This window comes from Triticum urartu, chromosome 3A (genome assembly GCF_056163025.1).
Source record: "Triticum urartu cultivar PI428250 chromosome 3A, HENAU_Tu73, whole genome shotgun sequence".
NCBI classification, from domain to species: domain Eukaryota; kingdom Viridiplantae; phylum Streptophyta; class Magnoliopsida; order Poales; family Poaceae; genus Triticum; species Triticum urartu.
Window position 1 is genome coordinate 5,953,581 of NC_141875.1, and position 6,632 is coordinate 5,960,212.

General features: G+C 49.7%; 1 pseudogene across 1 annotated transcript; it reads right to left on the bottom strand.

Annotated features, from left to right (window-relative positions):
- Positions 1-1,041: 1,041 nt before the first annotated feature.
- Positions 1,042-2,563, bottom strand: LOC125546439 (flavin-containing monooxygenase FMO GS-OX-like 8 pseudogene; annotated as a pseudogene). Its single transcript, XR_015617879.1, has 3 exons — positions 2,380-2,563; positions 1,361-1,705; positions 1,042-1,292 (listed from the first exon to the last, which is right to left on the bottom strand). The product of XR_015617879.1 is annotated as a flavin-containing monooxygenase FMO GS-OX-like 8 pseudogene (transcript).
- Positions 2,564-6,632: the final 4,069 nt, after the last annotated feature.

Here is a 6,632-nt window from a genome sequence, read left to right on the forward strand (position 1 = left end):
AAGAAAACAAAGACACATCAGCACACACATGAATATTGGCCCCAGTGTCAACCCACCAATTGGTGGACTGACAAACTGAAAGTATGGTAAACAAATTACCATACCCTGATGCCGCATCATTGTTGCTCAGAGTCACATTGACAGACTTTGCATCCTGTCCTGGCTTCTTATACTTGTTTGGGCACTTATTTGCCCAATGTTCATCTGAACCACAAGTAAAGCACCCATCTCTCTTCTTGTCTTTCTTCTTACCCTTCTTCTTAAATGTAGTATTTTGTTGGACAGAGTTCTTTCCCTTGAACTTGTGGAAGTTCTTCTGCATCACATTGGCGCTAAAAGAACCCTCTGCCCCTTTCACGTGTGAGTCCTTTGCTCTCGAGTTCTGCTCAACACTTAGATGACCGATGACATCCTCAACAGAGAATTCACGTCTCAAGTGCTTGAGAGAAGTAGCAAAGTTCCTCCATCCAGGAGGGAGTCTTGCAATAATGCAACCCGCGACAACACTACACCACAACACTACATTCCCAACAGCCTAGTTGGTCGGGAAAACAACTTCCCTCAACTAACAGTCGGTCGGGGAAGACTATTGCCAACCGAAAAGAAAAAGAAAAAGACGTAGAAAACGCGTTTTTTTTCCGTTTCTGAGAGGCACGGCCGTGACTCTCGTGAAAGCAAAACCGTGCTTCTCACGGAAGGAAAAACGTGATTCTCGCAAAGGGGAAAAAACGCGCTTTTTTGCGCAAACAATTTTTTTTGAATTTTTTTTGTCGAAAAGCTAAGGAAAACCGGTGGAAAATCAAAACGTCAAAAAAAACCTAAAAAAACGTTTAAATAGCCGAAAACACGTGTGGAAAAATAAAAAGATAAAATCCAAAAAAAGCGCCCAGAGCACGACACGTGGCTACGGCTGAGAGCCACCGCCGTCCTTGAATGCCACCCGCCCGTCCTCGCAGAGACGCTCCACCTACGGGCCGGCCAGGATCGATGAACGGTGCATTATAAGTACTATTGGTTCTCTTCTACTCCCTCTGTGTAGTACTATAGTGTACGTACCTCAAGTCGGAGACGGAGGTTGGCGCTGTGCTTGGCCAGCACCTTGGACAAGCCTGGGGTGACCGCCTCCATGGACCCGGCGACGATGTACACCTCCTTGGCCACGCCGCGGATCTCCATGGCGATGTCTCTGCCGCTATCCCCGCACCCGACGACCACCACAACCTCGCCGCGGAACGGCTCCGGCACTCTATAAGAGTGGCTGTGCATCTGCCTCCCCCTCCACGTCTCCATGCCTGTACGTACATCTTCTTCTTTATAGTAAACGATTATGCATGGGTGGAGCTTGCATTGCTTTACTTACCTTTGATGCTTGGCAATCTTGGCTGCGAGTAGTGTCCGGTGGCGACGACGACGGCGTCGAACACCTCGTCCACGTACGCGTCCAACCCCTTCCCGTCGGCACCATCGCTCTCCCCGAGCCCGAGGTCCATGGATCTCACCGCCCACTTACGCGCCGGCGTCATGGCGGCGCGCAGGACCCTGGTGTTGAGCCTCACGGCCTCCATGAGCCCGAACGCGTCGCAGAAGTCCTTGAGGTACAGGTGCACCTCGCGGTGGCCCGGGAAGCGGCGGTCGTCGCGGCCGCTCTTGGGGCAGAAGGGGAAGTCGGTGAAGCCCGTGGTCTGCCGGGGGCTGATGAGCCGGATGTTAGGTTTAATCTTGATTCATGTATCTGCATGTGTTATTTTCGTTCTGCATGTAGCTTAGTTTAGCGAGTTGTACTCCGGCGAAGTCTTAGCTGTAGCGTGCAAGGAAGCGAGATGCCCGGTGACCGTGAGATGCGGTGTGGTAGGCGTGATGCTGGTGCCGTGTGATACGGCATCGTCGTGCGATGCGGCGAGCCGGACAAGAAGCTAGAAACGGCCGGCTGGATGACCAAGAGAATTGGGCGAGTTAGTTAGTGCATGCATCGGTTTGATATTAGCTGCATGCTAGCTGGTGGCCAAGTCGTGTGTGGCCGTTGAGAGATAGGTGCACACGCTGTGCATGGGCGTGCATGAGTTAATGGTTAGTTAGAGTCGTGGTGTTAGAGGCCGAGTGGTCCGGCTAATTAGTGCGGGCATGAGGCTGATCTCCTGTATATATGTGCTACTTTGAGTCAATGAGAAAGAAGGAGCCGTGAGGGCTGAGCAGAGAAAAGATGTAGCATATGTGTATCTTACTGGGAGAACAAAAGCAAAGCTGGTTCCTCCACGGTGAGGTGTGTGTGTGTTCCTTCCATGTGTGCGGCCTTGTTCTCTTGAGAGAAGAGAGAGTTGTGAGAGACAACGAGAGGTAGAAGAAGAAGCGGCGCTGCCAGGAGGCGGCGCCATCACCGGAGCGAGGCGTAGATGCTGCTGTGCACCTTCACCGGCGACGCGACGCCCAGCGCGTCGGCGGCGTCGGTCCTCGGGTCATACAGCCACTGCCCGCCAACGTCGCCGCTCTGTTCCAGCACCGTCACGTCGTGGCCCTCCCGGCGCAGCTCGCGCGCCGCGGCCAGCCCGGCCATGCCGGCAAGAAGTCACGGCCGGGGAGGTGTGAATGTTGTGCCGCATATATATTCACGTCCTTTAAGTAACCATGTTGGAGTCCGCCAGGCCGGGACGAGCAGTGCTCCACCCACCTCCACTGTGACGAATAATTGCACATCATTCAGATAGTGGTTGCAGCAGATGGTAGATAAAGTAGTACTAGTATTATTGACAATTATATATACTTTTGCATAAAGGGAGCATCGATCTTTTACCTACTCCAACTTATATAATGTTGCTAAAATGGTTGGCTGTAGCAACACACACGCGCTGCTCGTGCAACGAAAACTAATACTATAAGAATGTGGCTAGACAGTGCGGGCCGCATTATTTTACCTACAGAGTGCCCCTTTTCTTGAAATAGATATAAAAATACTATCAGGTTATTTCCCAGTGAACCGCTATGGCGAGCCATGGCGAAGCACTGGAACCTGCCCGGTATAGCTACAGTGCAACACACGGGCATGGAATGGCTATTTGACGTGTTGCACGGGCTGGGAGAAGATGATCGCATGCGACTACTAATGGTCCTCTGGCGCGCATGGCACATCCGGAATGAAATCATCCATGACAAAAAAACCCTCCCCCGGTTGAAGCATCTTGCCGGTTCTTGCTCAGCTATGAGGCATCACTTCTGGCCATCAAGCAACATCCATCAGGCGATCATATTAAAGGAAAAATGGTGTTACAGGTTGGAGGCCGACCAGCATCGTTACTACATGTAGCCACTTTGAACCAGTCGACCAGATGGAAACCTCCAGACCACGGGAGAGTAAAATTAAACGTGGATGGGTCTTTCTGTGAAACAACAGGAGGGGCGGGTGCTGGGATGGTCTTGCGAGACAGTACTGGCGCCATCATCTTCTCGGCCTGCCGGAATCTCCTTAATTGCCCAAGCCCTTTACAAGCTGAGCTTGCTGCATGTTTGGAGGGACTCAATTTTGCTATGCAATGGTCGCCGCTCCCAGTTGATGTTGAGATGGATTGCCAGGTTGCTGTGGCTTCTATCCAGGCACATGCACAGGACAGATCGCTGCATGCGATGCTAGTGAATGAAGTGAGGAAAATCCTTGGTGAAAGGGATAGCTCTATTGTTCTTATTAGCAGGCACCAAAATACCGTCAGTCATAGGTTAGCTTCAATTGGTTGTGTAGAAGCCAGGACGGCAATTTGGCTCAAGTCTGGCCCTGCTAATGTACCACTACTTTGTTTGGAGGATCTTCATCCATCTTGAGCAACGAAATCCCTTTTAACCCCGCAAAAAAAAAAAACGCTAGGGATCAGACTACTCGTCCTAGCTTCCTATAAGACCATTTCCTGATCGCAAGATTAGAAGCGTCGCAGTCGTTGATAAGTACGAAGGCCCCATGCAACTCTCGTGAGCTGTTTCCAAAACTGGGCGCTAATCAAGTGGGATTGCTATTAACTACCGGCTGATTTAATATCTCCTTATTTTTCGGAAACAAGTAAGTCAATTCTGGGTGGCGCTAGCGGACAGAACATGGTGGCGTGGTGGCTCGTGACCTCGGAGGCGAAGAGGGTTTGAAAACAAGGAGAGATTTGGGGGAGGAACAGGGTGACAGATATATGGCAGGTAGATGCGTCGATTACGGGCGGTTAGAACGGGGTTTTTGTGGAGATGAGGACCATGGGATGGAACACAAATCAATGGCGCACGATTGGTCTGATGTTTTCGTATGATAGGAATGGTTTCCCATTAATAAAGTGGCTGCATGCATCGTGCAAATGAAGAGGCCGGGGGTCATCCTTCTTTTCAAAAGAAAAAAAACATGACAAAATATGGATGGGATATGCAGAAGCAGGCCGAGCGCAATAATACAGGGAAAATGTATAAGACTACCTAGAAAAATGGTGAGATAGCTGCGTATTTTGACTCAAAATGACTAAAGTCAGTGGTGAAATTCCTTTTTAAGTTCAAATATGTGCTACTGAAGGAGAGCGATAGTTAATGTTGAGTTCACATAAGTCATACATGTGCCACCGAACAAGAGACTTGTTCACTTCCGTGCAGATTGGTGACCAGTGCATGATGGTGTTGAGAAGAAATTGTCCTTTAACGGCAGTTTGCACATGAGAATAGCTGTACCGGCCGGGATTACTAGTTGTTGCTGGACTGTAATTTGCAAAGATTAGGCAGCCGTACCCTTCCAAAGTTGTTACCAGGACTTCATTGCTTGGTACCCCGAACGAAGCGGTCAGTTTTCAGTCCGGGGCGCGTACCGCCTAGCAACGGAGGCTCAGTACTCGCTTGGTGTGGGCTCGACTAGCAGTAATCCGACTGATCGGAGATCAATTTGGCGGCGGATCTGGAGTGCACAAGTTCCTCTTAAATTGAGAATAATGGCTTAGAAAGTTTTGTCTGGTGCCGTTGCAACAAATGCGTGCAAAAAATATAGGCATATCTCTATCCGGGATGGCTGTCCAGTGTGTGGGAGGGAGAACGAAACTAGTTTCCATGCCTTGGTATCCTGCGAGCATGCAAGAGGGGTTTGGACACAGATGCCTAGTGTGTGGACTTTGCCGCACCAAGAGTTGCTTGAGGATACAGGAAAGGATTGGCTCCTGAACATCCTTGCGAATTGTGATGACAGCATGCGTGACTGCACAATTATGCTGCTTTGGAGAATATGGTCCTTGTGTTCAGGTTTAGCACACGGGAAAGAGGTTCCATCCTCGGCGACAACGGCTGACTTTCTCCAGAGCTATATGAACTCTTTGAATATGTGCAGGAGATTCTCTACAGAAGAAATAATCAAAGGAAAGATGCCAATGATTCAGGAGGCAGCCGTCGAGCAGCGTGGTTTGAGCAGACCACTGCCGTGGCCGCGTCCACCTGCTGACCGAGCTGCTTTATTTGTGGATGGAGCGTTCATGCACTCCGATGGATCAGCGGCGGCTGGTATGATACTGCGAAGGCACGACGGGAGTGTGATGTTCGCAGCCTACAGATGCATATTTAAATGTAATGATGCATTGTAGGCCGAACTACATGCAATATGCAGGGTATGGCGTTAGCTCTCCAGCACTGTACCCTTCCTATCGTCGTTCAGTCCGACTCGTCAGTGGCACTGGCGGCTATGACTGGGGAGAGTTTAACCACATCGGCGTATGGACATTTGGTATCGGAGATTCGGCATCACATGGTTGAGCCAGAGTTTATTCCGTCAAAAATTAAGCGTGAGCAAAATATGGTAGCACATCGGTTGGCATTGTATAGCCGTACAGAGAGTACTACTGCTGTATGGCTTCGGAGAGGTCCACTTTGTGTGGAGGAGTTGTTGCCTCTCGATTATAACCTGTGTAAAACTCAAAAGAGGTTTTCTCAAACACAAACTCAAATGAGATTCTGGAACTTGAAACTACACTACTTCAATACGTTCTCAGCTGTACACATCAGGGCCTAGGAAGAGGGACAGCTCCTCCCTCTTCCTAGACCCTGATGCGTACAAAATTTGTGATCATTTTTAAATTCAAGAAATTTCTCTATTTTTCTGGTTCAGTTTTGAATTCACAAAATTATTTATCTCTCAAATTCATGATCATTTTTGAATTCATGAAAAATTCTATTTTTCTGTATCTTTTTTCTGTTTTTTTTTCAAAATTCAATGGTTGACCGGTCAACTAGTCAACTGTCGACCGGTCAACCGCACTCAAGCAAACAAGGCAACTTGGGCTGGCCCAGTTCGTGGGCGCCAGTCCCTCTAGCCAGCGCTAAAGGCGCCACCCGTAGTGGAGAACCTACGACAGTGGCGAAGCTGGACTGGGATCGTCTGACGTACTGCAGTGTGCAGTTTGGTCGCTGACATGTGGGCCCGTCTGCCGGTTGGCCCACATGTCAGTGACCCAACTGCACCCTGCAGCACGCCAGGGGAGCTGAGTCCGGCGAAGCTACATGTAGGCTGTGCGCTCAACCAACCCCACAACTCTACAACACCCCTTTGGTTTTTGAAATTTTGTTTATCACTCCTAGCAAGTTGAGCAAATTGACCCCAGAACTTACAAATGAACCCATAGAGTTTTTTGTTGGCGCCGCCACTG